Genomic DNA, 22,458 nt, shown 5'->3' with positions numbered 1-22,458 from the left:
CTTGATAAACCATTGCTGACCTCCAGAGTTGACAGTGCTATCTCTGATGGTGTACTATCTCTGATGGTGTACTATCTCTGATGGTGTACTATCTCTGATGGTGTCACCACGGTGAGTGCTTCTGTTTCCTCCCCCTTAGCCTTTGATGAGCTGGCTGACGCCTACACTGAGCAGGTCCGGGGCCTGTTGGATGGAGGAGCGGATATTATCATGGTGGAGACCATCTTTGACACGGCCAACGCCAAGGTAGACCTTCCTTACTCACTTTGACAGTCGTCTAGTTTGTATCAGTATGATTCTAGTTTTACATACGATTCCGTACAATTTAGCTCAGCTGGTAGAGCACGGCGCTTTACGCCGGTAGTGGGTTCGATCCCGGGACCACCCTACACACAACATTTTATGCACGCATGACTGTAAGTCGCTTTGGATAAAAGCGTCTGCTAAATGGCATATTATTATTATTATTATTATTATTATTATCCGTAATCAATGTGTCAATTCTGATCTTGTCATAAAAGGCAGCACTGTTTGCGATCGACAAACTGTTTGAAGAGAGCTACGAACCAAGACCTATATTTGTAAGTATGAATTCTGTCTTTCGTCAGTATATCTCTTCGCTCAATGCCAATAAATGTTCAGTCCCTCACTAGAGAGGAGTTCATGTTCCTATATTGTGCGGAGCTGCTAGATTGTTTTGATTGATTGATTGATTGATTGATTTTGCCGTGCTGCCAGATCTCCGGGACCATAGTGAACAGGAGTAGGGCGGTGGCCGTATTACAGCCATACCGGCAGTCACGCAGTCACGAGGCACCAATCAAATTCCCTGTGACTGTCGGTCACGGTAATTCCATCCAAAACTGTGCAAATGAATGACGCTGATGTGTAGCCTACCAAACTTGCTAAAATGGCCTGGTACTCAGGCCTCTATTGTCCCTCTAATCCAGGGTTGTGAAACTTGCATTCCACGGAGGGCCGAGTGTCTGCTGGTTTTCGGTTTTCCTTTCAATTAAGACTTAGACAACCAGGTGAGGGGAGTTCCTTACTAAGACCTAGACAACCAGGTGAGGGGAGTTCCTCACTAAGACCTAGACAACCAGGTGAGGGAGTTCCTTACTAAGACCTAGACAACCAGGTGAGGGGAGTTCCTTACTAAGACCTAGACAACCAGGTGAGGGGAATTCCTTACTAATTAGTGACCTCAAATTAATCAATCAAGGCCAAGGGAGGGAGTGAAGACCGTTCTCTAAACACTTCATGATTTGAATAATCTGAAGGATTAGGACAAATGGAGATGGAGTTGAGCTCCCCCCAAAAGCCCGGGACCCAATATGCATAAATACATTCGAAAGGACCTAAAGGACCGCCGGTCCGGTCCAGTGAAGGAAGCAGCAGAAAAAGCCAATTGTTTTGCTACGTTATTAAACCGGAGCCATGGAGAAAGGAGAGAGAGGCACAGCGAGCAGCTGTAGGCTGCTAAGGTGCAGAGGCCGCGTGGTGTGGGGATGGATGATTAAGACATGGGAGGCTCGGAGCACAGAGGGGAGACCACAACCACTGATATCTCCCGCTAGACTAACCACAACCACTGATATCTCCCGCTAGACTAACCACAACCGCTGATATCTCCCGCTAGACTAACCACAACCACTGATATCTCCCGCTAGACTAACCACAACCACTGATATCTCCCGCTAGACTAACCACAACCGCTGATATCTCCCGCTAGACTAACCACAACCACTGATATCTCCCGCTAGACTAACCACAACCACTGATATCTCCCCGCTAGACTAACCACAACCACTGATATCTCCCGCTAGACTAACCACAACCACTGATATCTCCCGCTAGACTAACCACAACCGCTGATATCTCCCGCTAGACTGACCACAACCACTGATATCTCCCGCTAGACTAACCACAACCACTGATAGCTCCCGCTAGACTAACCCACAACCACTGATATCTCCGGCTAGACTAACCACAACCACTGATATCTCCCGCTAGACTAACCACAACCACTGTTTCTCCCGCTAGACTAACCACAACCTCTGATATCTCCCGCTAGACTAACCACAACCGCTGATATCTCCCGCTAGACTAACCACAACCGCTGATATCTCCCGCTAGACTAACCACAACCGCTGATATCTCCCGCTAGACTAACCACAACCGCTGATATCTCCTGCTAGACTAACCACAACCACTGTTATCTCCCGCTAGACTAACCACAACCACTGATATCTCCCGCTAGACTAACCACAACCACTGATATCTCCCGCTAGACTAACCACAACCACTGTTATCTCCGGCTAGACTAACCACAACCACTGTTATCTCCGGCTAGACTAACCACAACCACTGATATCTCCCGCTAGACTAACCACAACCACTGTTATCTCCCGCTTCAGACTGACCACAACCACTGATATCTCCCGCTAGACTAACCACAACCACTGATATCTCCCGTTAGACTAACCACAACCACTGATATCTCCCGCTAGACTAACCACAACCACTGATATCTCCCGCTAGACTAACCACAACCACTGATATCTCCAGCTAGACTAACCACAACCACTGATATCTCCCGTTAGACTAACCACAACCACTGATATCTCCCGCTAGACTAACCACAACCACTGATATCTCCCGCTAGACTAACCACAACCACTGTTATCTCCCGCTAGACTGACCACAACCACTGATATCGCCCCGCTAGACTGACCACAACCACTGATATCTCCGGCTAGACTGACCACAACCACTGATAGCTCCCGCTAGACTAACCACAACCCCTGTTATCTCCCGCTAGACTAACCACAACCACTGATAGCTCCCGCTAGATAACCACAACCACTGATAGCTCCCGCTAGACTAACCACAACCACTGATAGCTCCGCTAGACTAACCCACAACCACTGATATCTCCCGCTAGACTAACCACAACCACTGATATCTCCCGCTAGACTAACCACAATCACTGATAGCTCCCGCTCGACTAACCACAATCACTGATAGCTCCCGCTAGACTAACCACAATCACTGATAGCTCCCGCTAGACTAACCACAACCCCTGATATCTCCCGCTAGACTAACCACAACCCCTGATATCTCCCGCTAGACTAACCACAACCACTGATATCTCCCGCTAGACTGACCACAACCACTGATATCTCCCGCTAGACTAACCACAACCACTGATATCTCCCGCTAGACTAACCACAACCGCTGATATCTCCCGCTAGACTAACCACAACCGCTGATATCTCCCGCTAGACTAACTTGTTGCTAGTCATTTTATCATCCCATCTGATTACATAGTACCTGTCTTGACAGCATCACACTGAGAAGCAGGCTAACTAGGCTGGTTGAGGCTAGCCACAGTCTTACTCTGCTTCTGACTGTGCTACAGTTAGCTACACATTTCTTTCTCATTTCACTTTTAATTCTGTCATTTTAATTCCATCTTCCATTGATTAGATATCTCCTAACTTGCTTTGCCACACAAGCAGAGCAGCAATGCAATTGTCTCTCTCTCTCCGAGGGAAGTGCAAGGATCAGAGCGCATGCCTTTATTTTGTGACTTTTTCCAAATCATTAATATACACTGAACAAAAATATATAAACGGAACATGCAACAATTTCAAAGATTTTACTGAGTTACAGTTCATGTGAGGAAAGAAGTCAATTGAAATACATTCATTGGGCCCTAATCTATGGATTTCACCTGACTGGGAATACAGATATGCATCTGTTGGTCTCAGATACCTTTAAAAAAGGTAGGGGCGTGGATCAGAAAACCAGTCGGTATCTGGTGTGACCACCATTCGCCTCATATAGCGTGACACATCTCCTTCGCATAGAGTTGATCAGTCTGTTGATTGTGGCCTTTGGAATGTTCTCCCACTCCTCTTCAATGGCTGTGCGAAGTTGCTGGATATTGGCGGGAACTGGAGCAGCGCTGTCATACATGTCGATCCAGAGCATCCCAAACATGCTCAATGGGTGACATGTCTGGTGAGTATGAAGGCCAGGGAAGAACTGGGAAATGTTCAGCTTCCAGGAATTGTGTACAGATCCTTGCGACATGGGGCTGTGCATTATCATGCTGAAACATAAGGTGATGAATGGCACAACAATGGGCCTCAGGATCTCATCACGGTATCTCTGTGCATTCATATTGCCATCGATAAAATGCTATTGTTTGTTGTCCGTAGCTTATGCCTGCCCCATACCATAACCTCACCGCCACCATGGGGCACTCTGTTCACAACGTTGACATCAGCAAACCACTCGCCCACACAACGCCATACACGCCGTCTGCCATCTGCCCAGTACAGTTGAAACCGGGATTCATCGGTGAAGAGCATTTGTCCACTGACTTTGGTTACGGACGCCAAACTGCAGTCAGGTCAAGACCCTGGTGAGGGACGAGCGAGCACGCAGATGAGCCAGTCAGGTCAAGACCCTGGTGAGGGCGGCGAGCACGCAGATGAGCCAGTCAGGTCAGGACCCTGGTGAGGGCGGCGAGCACGCAGATGAGCCAGTCAGGTCAAGACCCTGGTGAGGGACGGCGTGCACGCAGATGAGCCAGTCAGGTCCAGACCCTGGTGAGGGCGACGAGCACGCAGATGAGCCAGTCAGGTCCAGACCCTGGTGAGGGCCGACGAGCACGCAGATGAGCCAGTCAGGTCCAGACCCTGGTGAGGGGACGACGAGCACGCCAGATGAGCCAGTCAGGTCCAGACCCTGGTGAGGACGACGAGCACGCAGATGAGCCAGTCAGGTCCAGACCCTGGTGAGGGACGACGAGCACGCAGATGAGCCAGTCAGGTCAAGACCCTGGTGAGGGCGACGTGCACGCAGATGAGCCAGTCAGGTCCAGACCCTGGTGAGGACGACGAGCACGCAGATGAGCCAGTCAGGTCAAGACCCTGGTGAGGGCGGCGAGCACGCGGATGAGCCAGTCAGGTCAAGACCCTGGTGAGGACGACGAGCACGCAGATGAGCCAGTCAGGTCCAGACCCTGGTGAGGACGACGAGCACGCAGATGAGCCAGTCGGGTCCAGACCCTGGTGAGGCGACGAGCACGCAGATGAGCCAGTCAGGTCAAGACCCTGGTGAGGCGGCGAGCCGCAGATGAGCCAGTCAGGTCCAGACCCTGGTGAGGGCCGACGAGCACGCGATGAGCCAGTCAGGTCAAGACCCTGGTGAGGACGGCGAGCACGCAGATGAGCCAGTCAGGTCCAGACCCTGGTGAGGACGGCCGAGCAGATGAGCCAGTCAGGTCAAGACCCTGGTGAGGGACGCGAGCAGATGAGCCAGTCAGGTCCAGACCCTGGTGAGGGCGACGAGCAGATGAGCCAGTCAGGTCCAGACCCTGGTGAGGCCGGCGAGCAGATGAGCCAGTCGGGTCCAGACCCTGGTGAGGGACGACGGGCAGATGAGCCAGTCAGGTCCAGACCCTGGTGAGGACGGCGAGCACGCAGATGAGCCAGTCAGGTCCAGACCCTGGTGAGGACGACGAGCAGATGAGCCAGTCAGGTCCAGACCCTGGTGGGGGCGGCGAGCAGATGAGCCAGTCAGGTCCAGACCCTGGTGAGGACGACGAGCAGATGAGCCAGTCAGGTCAAGACCCTGGTGGGGGGCGACGAGCAGATGAGCCAGTCAGGTCCAGACCCTGGTGAGGGACGGCGAGCAGATGAGCCAGTCAGGTCCAGACCCTGGTGAGGGCGGCGAGCAGATGAGCCAGTCAGGTCCAGACCCTGGTGAGGGACGACGAGCAGATGAGCCAGTCAGGTCCAGACCCTGGTGAGGGCGGCGAGCAGATGAGCCAGTCGGGTCCAGACCCTGGTGAGGGCGGCGAGCACGCCAGATGAGCCAGTCAGGTCCAGACCCTGGTGAGGGCGGCGAGCACGCAGATGAGCCAGTCAGGTCCAACCCTGGTGAGGGCGACGAGCACGCAGATGAGCCAGTCGGGTCCAGACCCTGGTGAGGGCGACGAGCAGATGAGCCAGTCAGGTCCAGACCCTGGTGAGGACGACGAGCAGATGAGCCAGTCAGGTCAAGACCCTGGTGAGGACGACGAGCAGATGAGCCAGTCAGGTCCAGACCCTGGTGAGGGACGGCGAGCAGATGAGCCAGTCAGGTCCAGACCCTGGTGAGGGCGGCGAGCAGATGAGCCAGTCAGGTCCAGACCCTGGTGAGGGCGGCGAGCAGATGAGCCAGTCAGGTCCAGACCCTGGTGAGGACGACGAGCAGATGAGCCAGTCAGGTCCAGACCCTGGTAGGGGACGGCGAGCACGCAGATGAGCCAGTCAGGTCCAGACCCTGGTGAGGGCGGCGAGCACGCAGATGAGCCGGTCAGGTCCAGACCCTGGTGAGGGACGACGAGCACGCAGATGAGCCAGTCAGGTCCAGACCCTGGTGAGGGCGACGAGCAGATGAGCCAGTCAGGTCATGACCCTGGTGAGGGCGACGAGCAGATGAGCCAGTCAGGTCATGACCCTGGTGAGGACGACGAGCAGATGAGCCAGTCGGTCGTGACCCTGGTGAGGACGACGAGCAGATGAGCTTCCCTGAGGCGGTTTGTGTTGAAATTCTTCAGTTGTGCAAAACCCCAGTTTCATCAGCTGTCCGGGTGGCTGGTCTCAGGCGATCCCGCAGGTGAAGAAGCTGGATGTGGAGGTCCAGGGCTGGCGTGGTTGCACGTGGTCTGGGGTTGTGAGGCCGGTTGGACGTACTGCCAAATTCTCTAAAATGACGTTGGAGGCAGTTTATGGTAGAGACATTAACATTAAATTATCTGGCAACAGCTCTGGTGGACATTCCTGCATTCAGCATGCCAATTGCATGCTCCCTCAAAACTTGAGACATCTGTGGCATTGTGTTGTGTGACAAAACTGCACATTTTATAGTGGCCTTTTTGTCCCCCAGCACAAGGTGCACCTTTGTAATGATCATGCTGTTTATTCAGCTTCTTGATATGCCACACCTGGTCAGGTGGCTGGATTATCATAGCAACAGGGATGTAAACAAATTTGGGGCACAAAATGTGAGAGAAATAAGCTTTTTGTGCATATGGAAAATTTCTGGGATGTTTTATTTCAGCTCATGAAACATGGGACCAACATTTTTACATGTTGCGTTTATATATATATATGTTCAGTATAGATTTGCATCATGCAGCCATTATGTTTTGATTTCTACATTTACCAGTTTAATAGGCCTATCACAACTAAATAAATCATGGATTTTATTGTGATGTTGTAAGCTATTATTAAATGCATTTAATAAACTTTTTTTTCTCCAATGGCATCAGCAGCTTGTATGTGTGGAAGGCCAGAGACGCTAAACATGTTTGTTAATTAACGGTCATTACCGTGAGACCGGCAGTCATTTGCATGACAATTACCTGCTGACATAATTGCATGACAGCCATAGCCTTAGACAGGATGGTTGTACTCTCTCAGGACAGATTGATTGTGCTTCTAGATATCTGGCACCATAGTGGACAGGAGTGGGCGTACTCTCTCAGGACAGATTGATTGTGCTTCTAGACATCTGGCACCATAGTGGACAGGAGTGGGCGTACTCTCTCAGGACAGATTGATTTTGCTTCTAGATATCTGGCACCATAGTGGACAGGAGTGGGCGTACTCTCTCAGGACAGATTGATTTTCCTTCTAGATATCTGGCACCATAGTGGACAGGAGTGGGCGTTCTCTCTCAGGACAGATTGATTTTCCTTCTAGATATCTGGCACCATAGTGGACAGGAGTGGGCAGCATACTCTCTCAGGACAGATTGATTTTGCTTCTAGATATCTGGCACCGTAGTGGACAGGAGTGGGTTGTACTCTCTCAGGACAGATTGATTTTGCTTCTAGATATCTGGCACCATAGTGGACAGGAGTGGGCGTACTCTCTCAGGACAGATTGATTTTGCTTCTAGATATCTGGCACCATAGTGGACAGGAGTGGGCGTACTCTCTCAGGACAGATTGATTTTGCTTCTAGATATCAGGCACCATAGTGGACAGGAGTGGGCGTACTCTCTCAGGACAGACAGGAGAGGCCTTCGTCATCAGTGTGTCCCATGCCAAACCTCTCTGGTGAGTCACTACATTCTGCTTCAGGACTTCAATACTACCTTGTTGTTGTAGACTTCCACATATTTGTCCTCAAGTTTATTGCTATTTTATATTCAAATAAACTTCAGATCTGCTGGAGAGACTAATGGAATCTACAACATTAAAGCGGAATGTCCTGTTTTTCAAATGATACTGTGTCTTATTCTGACCTCCCATAAGACTGTGCCTCAATAGACTGATAAACAGTGTGTTCATCTCTTCCAGTATCGGTCTTAACTGTGCCTTGGGAGCCACTGAGATGAGGCCTTTCATTCAAGCTATTGGGAAATGCACCACTGCTCACGTCTTGTGCTACCCCAATGCAGGTAACCAGCGCCCATCCATCCCAACTTACCCAGCAACTTAGCATCTAGCTAGCTAACCTTTTGTGTTCACAACCACCGTCTGCCATTTTCACACCCCTCTGCTTGTTCCAGGTCTCCCCAATACCTTTGGGGGATACGATGAGACCCCAGAGTTGACAGCCTCACATTTAAAGGTAAACTTATCGATTTTATAGCTGGTCTTCTCAATGAATTATGTATTGAATGATTCAGCCAAATGAATAAATATCATACCCCCCCAAAATGCTAACCTCCCCTGTTATTGTAATGGTGAGAGGTTGGCATGTTTTAGGGGTATGATATAAAATGCTAACCTCCCCTGTTATTGTAATGGTGAGAGGTTAGCATGTTTTAGGGGTATGATATTTGTGTGTCTAACTTTCTCACTCATTATTATTCACGATTAATTCAGGACTATCCGTAATCTGGTAACGTCCACATTAATGTAGAAGTGATTAGAAACATATTCTATTCTTATTTACAATAAAAGTGACTCCAAAAATGACACAATACGTTATTTACAGTTCATTTCTATTGGGCACAAAATAATCTGAAACACAACAAACAAACAGCAAATGCATCCAACAAGTTTGTAGAGTCACCAGCTTGATGTAATCATTGTGTGCTAGGAATATGGGACCAAATACTAAACTTTTGACTACTTTAATACACAAGTAAATGTGTCCAAATACTTTTGGTCCCCTAAAATGGGGGGGTCTGTGTACAAAAAAGTGCTTTAATTTCTAAACGGTTCACCCGATATGGATGAAAATACCCTCAAATGAAAGTTCTGGAGTACAGAGCCGAAACAACACAGTGTATCGCTGTCCCAATACTGTTGGAGATCACTACCTTTTGGTTTAGGTTTGATACGGCTTGTATACACACTGACCTCTCTTACTTCTCTAGGAGTTTGCTACAGATGGTCTGGTGAATCTGATACGGCTTGTATACACACTGACCGTCTCTTATTTCTCTAGGAGTTTGCTACAGATGGTCTGGTGAATCTGATCGGCTTGTATACACACTGACCGTCTCTTATTTCTCTAGGAGTTTGCTACAGATGGTCTGGTGAATCTGGTTGGTGGATGCTGTGGAACGACTCCTGCACACATCAGGTGACTGATGTCTGCTCTGTCCTCTGACACTAGCTACAGAACTGATATATAGTCTATAGATATAAACTGATATATATAGAACTGATATTATTATTATTTTTTATTTTTATTTCACCTTTATTTAACCAGGTAAACCAGTTGAGAACAAGTTCTCATTTACAACTGCGACCTGGCCAAGATAAAAAGCATAGCAGTGCGATAAAAACAACAACACAGAGTTACATATGGGGTAAAACAAAACCAAAAATCAAAAAAATACAACAGAAATACAATTAATATACAGTGTGCAAATTTAGCAAGTTATGGAGGTAAGGCAATAAAATAGGCTATAGTGCAAAATAATTACAATTTAGTATTAACACTGGAATGATGTGCAAGAGATGATGTGCAAATAGAGATACTGGGGGTACAGATGAGCAAAATAAATAACAATATGGGATGAGGTAGTTGGGCGGGCTAATTTCAGATGGGCTGTGTACAGGTGCAGTGATCGGTAAGGTGCTCTGACAACTGATGCCTAAAGTTAGTGAGGGAGATAAGCGTCTCCAGCTTCAGAGATTTTTGCAGTTTGTTCCAGTCATTGGCAGCAGAGAACTGGAAGGAATTGCGGCCAAAGGAGGTGTTGGCTTTGGGGATGACCAGTGAGATATACCCGCTGGAGCGCAGACTACGGGTGGGTGTTGCTATGGTGACCAATGAGCTAAGATAAGGCGGGGATTTGCCTAGCAGTGATTTATAGATGGCCTGGAGCCAGTGGGTTTTGGCGACGAATATGTAGTGAGGACCAGCCACAGGCGTACAGGTCACAGTGGTGGGTATTATATGGGGCTTTGGAGACAAAACGGATGGCACTGTGATAGACAACATCCAATTTGCTGAGTAGAGTGTTGGAGGCTATTTTGTAAATGACATCGCGCGAAGTCAAGGATCGGTAGGATAGTCAGTTTTACAAGGGCATGTTTGGCAGCATGAGTGAAGGAGGGCTTTGTTGCGAAATAGGAAACCGATTCTAGATTTAACTTTGGATTGGAGATTCTTAATGTGAGTCTGGAAGGAGAGTTTACAGTCTAACCAACACCTAGATATTTGTAGTTGTCCACGTACTCTAGGTCAGACCCGTCTAGAGTAGTGATTCTAGTCGGGTGGGCGGGTGCAAGCAGCGTTCGGTTGAAGAGCATGCATTTTGTTTTACTAGTGTTTAAGAGCAGTTGGAGGCTACTGAAGGAGTGTTGTATGGAATTGAAGCTCGTTTGGAGGTTTGTTAACACAGTGTCCAATGAAGGGCCAGATGTATACAAAAATGGTGTCGTCTGCTAGAGGTGGATCTGAGAGTCACCAGCAGCAAGAGCGACGTCATTGATATACACAGAGAAAGAGTTGGCCCAAGATTGAACCCTGTGGCACCCCCATAGAGACTGCCATAGGTCCAGACAACAGGCCCTCCGATTTGACACATTGAACTCTATCTGAGAAGTAGTTGGTGAACCAGGCGAGGCAGTCATTAGAGAAACCAAGGCTATTTAGTCTGCCAATAAGAATGCGGTGGTTGACAGAGTCGAAACCTTGGCCAGGTCAATGAAAACGGCTGCACAGTACTGTCTATTATCGATCGCGGTTATAATATCATTTAGGACCTTGAGCGTGGCTGAAGTGCACCCATGACCAGCTCGGAAACCGGATTGCATAGCAGAGAAGGTGCGGTGGGATTCGAAATGGTTGTGATCTGTTATATAGATATATAGTCTATAGATATAGAACTGATATATATAGAACTGATATATAGTCTATAGATATAGAACTGATATATTGTCTATACTGCTGTCTATAGATATATAACTGCTATATATAGAACTGATATATTGTCTATAGATATAGAATTGATAGATATAGAACTGATATATTGTCTATAGATATAGAACTGATAATATAGAACTGATATATTGTCTATAGATATAAACTGATATATATAGAACTGATATATTGTCTATAGATATAGAACTGATAGATATAGAACTCTCTGCTTGTGTTCAGGGCCATTGCTGAGAAAGTGAAGCACTGCCAGCCCAGAGTGCCCCCTACTGACGTCTTTCAGGACTACATGCTACTCGCAGGTAGAACATTTTACGTTTAAGTCATTTTAGCAGACGCTCTTACCCAGAGCGACTTACAGGAGCAATTAGGGTTTAAGTGCCTTGCTCAAGGGCACATCGACAGATTTTTCACCTAGTCGGGCTCGGGGATTAGAACCAGCGACCTTTCGGTAACTGGCACAACGCTCTTAACCACTAAAGCTACCTGCCGCCCCAGAACAACATCATTTTTAAATGACCTCTGTATCCTTCCAGTCGTGGCCGTTCCAAGGGGGGGCTGGTATTTATAAAAGCGCTGCAGAGTATTAGTGCTGATCTAGGATTCAGTTCTGCCTCTTAGATAATAAGGAATCCAATTTGCATAGACGGGGATGACCTGATCCTACTGTAGACCTGCTCTGAGATGTACCTTCTCAGTCGTGGCCGCGCCGATGAACAGCGGCAGCAAACCCGCTGACGAGCTTTTCTCATCACAGCTTTGGCGTATTTTTGTGTCACAGGTCTGGAGCCGTTCAGGATCGGGCCGTACACTAATTTCGTGATCATCGTTGCGTTACAACGTGGCTGGATCGAGGAAGTTTGCCAAGCTGATCATGTCGGGAAACTACGAGGTCAGCTATCTCTCCTTTATCCTCCCTTTTTTTTATGATACGGTAACCACCTGAAATAAAACTCCCATCTTATACAGAGGTTGCGTGATCATTGTAGCTAGCAATATCTTTCTCTTCCATACCCATGTCTGGTGTACCAGGGTTATGTTCAGTAGGGCACACCGTATCAAAACTAAAATGACTTATTGGACACGTTGAGGTAGTTCCTTCCTGTTTCAGTCTATCTCCTTCTGTTTGGTGCCTAATGAACACAACCCTCTTACTGAACATGCTCTGTGCCTCTGTCTGTGAACCTGTCCCCCCCCATGTCTGTCTCCAGGGGCGTTGAGCATAGCCAAGACCCAGGTGGAGATGGGAGCCCAGGTCTTGGACATCAACATGGACGAGGGGATGCTGGAGGGTCCTGCCGCCATGGCCCGGTTCTGCTGTCTCATAGCTTCAGAACCTGACATCGCCAGGGTTGGGATCAACTGGACATTTCCAATACTGTCAGTGATATATAAAGATAGATACCATGCCACTGTTGAACGCTTCCAACGTTTAATCATGTTTCTAAAACCATTTACCATAATACTGTACCAAAATAAGTAATGTTACTACGCACTTAGCTACAATAAGATGAACAACGTCGTTGAAGTGCTGGGAGAGATGCAGGGGAAACAAGACCGCTCTTAAGAGCGGAGCTCCTCTACTAAATAAGTCTAAAGCTGAAGTTCACTTCCCCATCTGTCCCAGCTCTCCTCTTAGTCCTCCTCCCTCTCCTCTCCCAGGTGCCTCTGTGTATAGACTCGTCTAACCCGAGGTGATCAAGGCGGGGCTGAAGTGTTGCCAGGGGAAGTGCATCGTCAACAGCATCAGTCTGAAGGAAGGAGTGGAGGAGTTTCTCCAGAGAGCTACGACTGTCGGCCTACGGGGCTGCTGTGGTTGTAATGGCTTTCGGCGAGGAGGGTCAGGTGAGACGGACAACTGGAAAGGAGCTGGGTGGATATAGATACCTAGAGGGAGACCCTGGGGAGGGGAGACCCTGGGGAGGGGAGACCCTGGGGGGGGAGACCCTGGGGGGGGGAGACCCTGGGAGGGGAGACCCTGGGGGGAGACCCTGGGGAGGGGAGAACAGGATGAAGGTGGGATTCCATCCTGTTCTGCGATGGGAGTTTGGCTGACTGCAACACTACTACTGCGACAGGGTTTGGAACCCGTTACCTCATGGATAAAAGACTGTGGCGTAACAATCAGGCCTTGAACAGCTGTCGATCTCTCTCTGTTTCCTCCAGGCCACTGGGACGGAGCGTAAGGTCGGATCTGCAGCAGAGCCTATCACCTCCTGGTAACTCAAGTGGGCTTTGACCCTAATGACATCATCTTTGACCCCAACATCCTGACCATAGGCCCGGGCATGGAGGAACACCGCGAGTATGCCATCAACTTCATCAGAGCCACCAGGCTCATCAAGGTAACTTGAGACCATGACATGTTTCTGCACATGAGCGATATGATAACCGCGATCGATAAAATACAGTACTGTGCAGCCGTCTTCATCGACCTGGCCAAGGCTTTTGACTCTGTCAATCACCGCATTCTTATTGGCAGACTAAATAGCCTTGGTTTCTCAAATGACTGCCTCGCCTGGTTCACCAACTACTTCTCAGATAGAGTTCAATGTGTCAAATCGGAGGGCCTGTTGTCTGGACCTCTGGCAGTCTCAATGGGGGTGCCACAGGGTTCAATTCTCGGGCCGACTCTATTCTCTGTGTATGTCAATGATGTCGCTCTTGCTGCTGGTGACTCTCAGATCCACCTCTACGCAGACGACACCATTTTGTATACATCTGGCCCTTCATTGGACACTGTGTTAACAAACCTCCAAACGAGCTTCAATGCCATACAACACTCTTTCCGTGACCTCCAACTGCTCTTAAACGCTAGTAAAACTAAATGCATGCTCTTCAATCGAACGCTGCTGGCACCCGCCCGCCCAACTAGAATCACTACTCTCGGCGGGTCGGACAACTACAAATACCTAGGTGTCTGGTTAGACCGTAAACTCTCCTTCCAGACTCATTAAGAATCTCCAATCCAAAGTTCTAGAATCGGTTTCCTATTTCGCAACAAAGCCTCCCTTCACTCATGCTGCCAAACATGCCCTTGTAAAACTGACTATCCTACCGATCCTTGACTTCGGCGATGTCATTTACAAAATAGCCTCCAACACTCTACTCAGCAAATTGGATGTAGTCTATCACAGTGCCATCCGTTTTGTCTCCAAAGCCCCATACACTACCCACCACTGTGACCTGTACGCTCTTGTTGGCTGGCCCTCACTACATATTTGTCGCCAAACCCACTGGCTCCAGGTCATCTATAAATCACTTCTGGGAAATCCCTGCCTTATCTTAGATCATTGGTCACCATAGCAACACCCACCCGTAGTCTGCGTTCCAGCAGGTATATCTCACTGGTCATCCCCGAAAGCCAACACCTCCTTTGGCCGCCATTCCTTCCAGTTCTCTGCTGCCAATGACTGGAGCGAACTGCAAAAATCTCTGAAGCTGGAGACTCTTATCTCCCTCAATAACTTTAAGCATCAGTTGTCAGAGCACCTTACCGATCACTGCACCTGTACACGCCCATCTGAAATTAGCCCACCCAACTACCTCATCCCCATATTGTTATTTACATTGTAATTTATTTTGCTCATTTGCACCCCAGTATCTCTATTTGCACATCATCTTCTGCACATCTATCATTCCAGTGTTAATACTAAATTGTAATTATTTTGCACTATGGCCTATTTATTGCCTTACCTCCATAACTTACTACATTTGCACACACTGTATATATATTTTCTGTTGTATTTTTGACTTTATGTTTTTTTACCCCATATGTAACTCTGTGTTGTTGTTTTTATCGCACTGCTTTGCTTTATCTTGGCCAGGTCGCAGTTGTAAATGAGAACTTGTTCTCAACTGGCTTACCTGGTTAAATAAAGGTGAAATAAAATAGGAGTCTTTACCTGGGGTAAGGATCAACCTATCATTTTAACAGTATATACTATATATATAATATATATTCTCTACAGGAGTCTTTACTGGGGTTCAGGATCAACCTGTCCTCCTAACAGTATTGCTACATATATATATATATATATATATATATATATATTTTTTTTTTTTTTTTTATATATATTTCACTGCTAAAAAAACATAAAAAACACTTAAACAACACATTCTAGATCTGAATATGAAATAATCTTATGAAATACTTTTTTTCTTTACATAGTTGAATGTACTGACAACAAAATCAACAAAAATTATCAATGGAAATCAAATTTATCAACCCATGGAGGTCTGGATTTGGAGTCCCTAAAAATTAAAGTGGAAAACCACACTACAGGCTGATCCAACTTTGATGTAATGTCCTTAAAACAAGTCAAAATGAGGCTCAGTAGTGTGTGTGTGGCCTCCACGTGCCTGTTGACCTCCCTACAACGCCTGGGCATGCTCCTGATGAGGTGGCGGATGGTCTCCTGAGGGATCTCCTCCCAGACCTGGACTAAAGCATCCGCCAACTCCTGACGTCTGTGACAGTCTGTTGGTGGATGGAGCGAGCATGATTCCCAGATGTGCTCAATTGGATTCGGTCTGGGCGGCGGCCGTCCTAGCATCAATGCCTTCCTCTTGCGAACTGCTGCACCCTCCAGCCACATGAGGGTCTAGCATTGTCTTGCATTAGGAGGAACCCAGGTCCAACCGCACCAGCATATGGTCTCACAAGGGGTCTGAGGATCTCATCTCGGTACCTAATGGCAGTCCTACCTCTGGCGAGCCTGGGGGCTGTGCGGCCCCCAAAGAAATGCCACCCCACACCATGACTGACCCACCGCCAAACCGGTCATGCTGGAGGATGTTGCAGGCAGCAGAGGGCGTTCTCCACGGCGTCTCCAGACTCTGTCACGTCTGTCACGTGCTCAGCGTAACCTCTTTCATCTGTGAAGAGCACGGCGCCAGTGGCGGTTTGCCAATCTTGGTGTTCTCTGGCAAATGACAAACGTCCTGCACGGTGTTTGGCTGTAAGCACAACCCCCACCTGTGGACGTCGGGCCCCCATACCACCCTCATGGAGTCTGTTTCTGACCGTTTGAGCAGACACATGCACATTTGTGGCCTGCTGGAGGTCATTTTGCAGGGCTCTGGCAGTGCTCCTCCTGCTCCTCCTTGCACAAAGGCGGGGTAGCAGTCCTGCTGCTGGGTTGTTGCCCTCTCGGCCTCCTCCATGTCTCCTGATGTACTGCCTGTCTCCTGGTAGCGCCTCCATCTCTGGACACTACGCTGACAGACACAGCCCTTCTTGCCACAGCTCGCATTGATGTGCCATCCTGGATGAGCTGCACTACCTGAGCCACTTGTGGGGTTGTGGACTCTGTCTCATGCTACCACTAGAGTGAAAGCACCGCCAGCATTCAAAAGTGACCAAAACATCAGCCAGCCATAGGAACAGAAAAGTGGTCTGTGGTCACCACCTGCAGAACCACTCCTTTTTGGGGGTGTCTTGCTAATTGCGTATAATTTCTACCTGTCGTCTATTCCATTTGCACAACAGCATGTGAAATGTATTGTCAATCAGTGTTGCTTCCTAAGTGGACAGTTTGATTTCACAGAAGTGTGATTACTTGGAGTTACATTGTGTTGTTTAAGTGTTCCCTTTACCTGGGGTCAGGATCATGTCCTTCTAACAGTATTACTACATATATAATATATATATATAATATATATTATCTACGGAGTCTTTACCTGGGGTCAATCAACCAAATCTCCGGGTGGGGGGGAATGGCCGGCAGGGATGTAGCTCAGTTGGTAGAGCATGGCGTTTGCAACGCCAGGGTTGTGTTTCGTTTCCCACGGGGGAGCCATATGAAAAATAAATAATAATGTATGCACTCACTAACTGTAAGTCACTCTGGATAAACGTCTGTTAAATGACTAAAATGTAATACAACTTTGCACACTCTTGGCATTTCACATTCTTAAAATAAAGTGGTGATCCTAACTGACCTAAGACAGGAATCTTTACTAGGATTAAATGTCAGGAATTGTGAAAAACTGAGTTTAAATGTATTTGGCTAAGGTGTATGTAATCTTCCGACTTCAACTGTGTATATATATTCTTCTCTACAGGAGTTGTTGCCTGGGGCCAGGATCGTGGCGGCCTGTCCAACCTGTCCTTCTCCTTCAGGGGCATGGAGGTCATCAGGGGCCATGCATGGAGCCTTCCTCTACCACGCCATCAAGGTACATTTTTCGGCCCACATTTATTCACTATATGCATAAACGACCTTCCCTCTACATAAATGACCTTCCCTTTGTATGTCCCGAGATAGAAATGCAGGCGACACAGTCATCTATCTCCATACCACCCAAACAACAGGATGCTCCTACATTTTTTACAGCAGCAGTGGACAAAAATAGCTGACTGGTTACTACTCATGTCTAACATTGAGCTAACAAAAAAAAACTGTCTGCATGTATTTCTCCAAGCAAAGCCCAACAACAGACCAACTAGCACAGGCAGGAACCCACAAACACACCTAAAACAAAACCAGCAGATCAAAAGCAAAGAGAGAGAGGGGGGTTGGAGACTCCTCATGATTGGTGGATTGTAGCTCACCACTGGCCAACACTCGGTCTGGAATTAATTACATGCTAGTCGCTAACGTTATCCAGCTTGAGCTAGCTAGTGACTACATACCAAATCGCTGGTAGAGTAGGTTCTCCTTAATGACGGTGGCAATACACATTGTGGGTAGCTCGAAGTTATCCCAAAACGAGTTAATAAATATTTAAAAAACTAACTATGCATAACCAGATTGACTACCACAAAGTTACTAGGTCTTTACCACATTATGTTGTTACTTTAGTGATAAAAACTCCTGCTTGTACCCTTTAAGTAGTGTACACCTAGATGTTTCTTATTTCTCCCGTTTTCCATGGGTATGTATACTAACAAAATATAACGCAACATGCAACAATTTTTAATATTTTACAGAGTTACAGTTCATATAAGGAAATCATCAATTTAAATTTTAAAGAGCGACTTACAGTTAGTGAGTACATACATTTTTATTTTATACTGGTCCCCAGTGACGAACCCACAACCCTGCGTTTAGCACTAATCTGTGGATTCACATACTGGGCCCAGCCATGGGTGGGCCTGGCTAGCCCCCCACTGGGAGCCAGGCCCAGCCAATCGAATGATGTTTCCCCACACTTTATTACAGACAAAATCTCCTCAAAATTTGAGAGAAATAAGCTTTTTCCCTATGGAACACTTCTGGGATGTTTTATTTATTTCAGCTCATGAAACTGGGACCAACGCGTTTTTATATTTCAGTTGAGTGTAGTCACCCTGTCGTCCTGCTGCCCCCCTACAGGATGGAATGGACATGGGCATAGTGGGCGCTGGCAGCCTGCCTGTCTATGACGATATTACAGGAGCTCCTGCTTATGTGTGAAACCTCATCTGGAACAAAGACCCGGAGGCCACAGAGAAACTACTGCTGTATGCACAGGTATGTGGTCTACACAGTACATATGCTGCTGTATGAACAGGTACATACTGGTCCACCTGGTTAACACAGTACATATTCTGCTGTATGAACATGTCCATCTGGTTAACACAGTACATATGCTGCTGTATGAACAGGTCCATCTGGTTAACACAGTACATATGCTGCTGTATGAACAGGTCCATCTGGTTAACACAGTACATATTCTGCTGTATGAACATGTCCATCTGGTTAACACAGCACATATGCTGCTGTATGAACAGGTCCATCTGGTTAACACAGTACATATGCTGCTGTATGAACAGGTCCACCTGGTTAACACAGTACATATGCTGCTGTATGAACAGGTCCACCTGGTTAACACAGTACATATTATGCTGTATGAACAGGTCCACCTGGTTAACACAGTACATATTATGCTGTATAACGGTCCCTGGTTAACATAGTACATATGCTGCTGTATGAACAGGTCCACCTGGTTAACTCAGTCTTTTGCTGTATGAACAGGTCCACCTGGTTAACACAGAACATATGCTGCTGTATGAACAGGTCCACCTGGTTAACACAGTACATATGCTGCTGTATGAACAGGTCCACCTGGTTAACACAGTACATATTATGCTGTATGAACAGGTCCACCTGGTTAACACAGTACATATTATGCTGTATGAACAGGTCCACCTGGTTAACACAGTACATATGCTGCTGTATGAACAGGTCCACCTGGTTAACACAGTACATATGCTGCTGTATGAACAGGTCCACCTGGTTAACACAGTACATATTCTGCTGTATGAACAGGTCCACCTGGTTAACACAGTACATATTCTGCTGTATGAACAGGTCCACCTGGTTAACACAGTACATATGCTGCTGTATGAACAGGTCCACCTGGTTAACACAGTACATATGCTGCTGTATGAACAGGTCCACCTGGTTAACACAGTACATATTATGCTGTATGAACAGGTCCACCTGGTTAACACAGTACATATTCTGCTGTATGAACAGGTCCACTGGTTAACACAGTACATATGTTGCTGTATGAATAGGTCCACCTGGTTAACACAGTACATATTCTGCTGTATGAACAGGTCTGTATACAGGTCCACCTGTTACCAGTACATATGTTGCTGTATGAATAGGTCCACCTGGTTAACACAGTACATATTCTGCTGTATGAACAGGTCCACCTGGTTAACACAGTACATATTCTGCTGTATGAACAGGTCCACCTGGTTAACACAGTACATATTCTGCTGTATGAACAGGTCCACCTGGTTAACACAGTACATATGCTGCTGTATGAACAGATCCACCTGGTTAACACAGCACATATGCTGCTGTATGAACAGGTACATACTGGTCCACCTGGTTAACACAGTACATATTATGATGTATGAACAGGTCCACCTGGTTAACACAGTACATATGCTGCTGTATGAACATGTCCACCTGGTTAACACAGTACATATGGTGCTGTATGAACAGGTCCACCTGGTTAACACAGTACATGTCCTATAACTCTGTTAACTCTGGTTAACTGATCCCTAGTGAACTAGTTCCCATAGCTTTTCTCTGAAGAGAATCCTGTCGTTTTCAGAGCTGTGCCAAAGGAGGGAAGAAGGTGGTCCAGACGGATGAGTGGAGAGGGGGAACAGTGGAGGAGAGGCTGGAGTATGGGCTCATCAAGGTTAGTAGGAGAGGCTGGAGTATGGGCTCATCAAGGTTAGTAGGAGAGGCTGGAGTATGGGCTCATCAAGGTTAGTGGGAGAGGCTGGAGTATGGGCTCATCAGGTTAGTAGGAGAGGCTGGATTGGGCTCATCAAGGTTAGTAGGAGAGACTGGAGTATGGGCTCATCAGGTTAGTAGGAGAGACTGGGTATGGGCTCATCAGGTTAGTAGGAGAGGCTGGAGTATGGGCTCATCAAGGTTAGTAGGAAGACTGGAGTATGGGCTCATCAGGTTAGTAGGAGAGGCTGGAGTATGGGCTCATCAAGGTTAGTGGGAGAGGCTGGAGTATGGGCTCATCAAGGTTAGTAGGAGAGGCTGGAGTATGGGCTCATCAGGTTAGTAGGAGAGGCTGGAGTATGGGCTCATCAAGGTTAGTAGGAGAGGCTGGAGTATGGGCTCATCACGGTTAGTAGGAGAGGCTGGAGTATGGGCTCATCAAGGTTAGTAGGAGGGCTGGAGTATGGACTCATCAGGTTAGTAGGAGAGGCTGGAGTATGGGCTCATCAAGGTTAGTAGGAGAGGCTGGAGTATGGGCTCATCAAGGTTAGTGGGAGAGGCTGGAGTATGGGCTCATCAAGGTTAGTAGGAGAGGCTGGAGTATGGGCTCATCAGGTTAGTAGGAGGGCTGGAGTATGGGCTCATCAGGTTAGTAGGAGAGGCTGGAGTATGGACTCATCAAGGTTAGTAGGAGAGGCTGGAGTATGGGCTCATCAAGGTTAGTAGGAGAGGCTGGAGTATGGGCTCATCAAGGTTAGTAGGAGAGGCTGGAGTATGGGCTCATCAGGTTAGTAGGAGAGGCTGGAGTATGGGCTCATCAAGGTTAGTAGGAGAGGCTGGAGTATGGGCTCATCAGGTTAGTAGGAGAGGCTGGAGTATGGGCTCATCAAGGTTAGTGGGAGAGGCTGGAGTATGGGCTCATCAAGGTTAGTAGGAGAGGCTGGAGTATGGGCTCATCAAGGTTAGTAGGAGAGGCTGGAGTATGGGCTCATCAAGGTTAGTGGGAGGGCTGGAGTATGGGCTCATCAGGTTAGTGGGAGGGGCTGGAGTATGGGCTCATCAAGGTTAGTGGGAGAGGCTGGAGTATGGGCTCATCAAGGTTAGTGGGAGAGGCTGGAGTATGGGCTCATCAAGGTTAGTAGGAGAGGCTGGAGTATGGGCTCATCAAGGTTAGTGGGAGAGGCTGGAGTATGGGCTCATCAAGGTTAGTGGGAGAGGCTGGAGTATGGGCTCATCAAGGTTAGTAGGAGAGGCTGGAGTATGGGCTCATCAAGGTTAGTAGGAGAGGCTGGAGTATGGGCTCATCAAGGTTAGTGGGAGAGGCTGGAGTATGGGCTCATCAAGGTTAGTGGGAGAGGCTGGAGTATGGGCTCATCAAGGTTAGTAGGAGAGGCTGGAGTATGGGCTCATCAAGGTTAGTGGGAGAGGCTGGAGTATGGGCTCATCAAGGTTAGTGGGAGAGGCTGAGTATGGGCTCATCAGGTTAGTAGGGGAGGCTGGAGTATGGGCTCATCAAGGTTAGTAGGAGAGGCTGGAGTATGGGCTCATCAAGGTTAGTAGGAGAGGCTGGAGTATGGGCTCATCAAGGTTAGTGGGAGGGCTGGAGTATGGGCTCATCAAGGTTAGTGGGAGAGGCTGGAGTATGGGCTCATCAAGGTTAGTAGGAGGGCTGGAGTATGGGCTCATCAAGGTTAGTAGGAGAGGCTGGAGTATGGGCTCATCAAGGTTAGTGGCAGCAGGTACCGAGTTTTCGTCTCCCTACTGATCCTGTCCAAGTTTTTCCCCTGTTTCTTTGATCGCTGCAGGTACCAAGTTATTTTCCCTCCCTGTCTCCCTCCCTCCTACTGATCACATACTGCAGG

The 22,458-nt window shown here is 47.8% G+C and overlaps 1 pseudogene; it reads left to right on the top strand.

The window, feature by feature from the left end:
* Positions 1-22,458, top strand: part of LOC123485718 — a 57,315-nt pseudogene that overhangs the window by 8,389 nt on the left and 26,468 nt on the right.

Source organism: Coregonus clupeaformis, unplaced genomic scaffold, assembly GCF_020615455.1.
Source record: "Coregonus clupeaformis isolate EN_2021a unplaced genomic scaffold, ASM2061545v1 scaf0815, whole genome shotgun sequence".
Taxonomy (NCBI): domain Eukaryota; kingdom Metazoa; phylum Chordata; class Actinopteri; order Salmoniformes; family Salmonidae; genus Coregonus; species Coregonus clupeaformis.
Note: the sequence above shows the minus strand (reverse complement) of the source record. Positions and strands in the feature narration are given on the sequence as shown.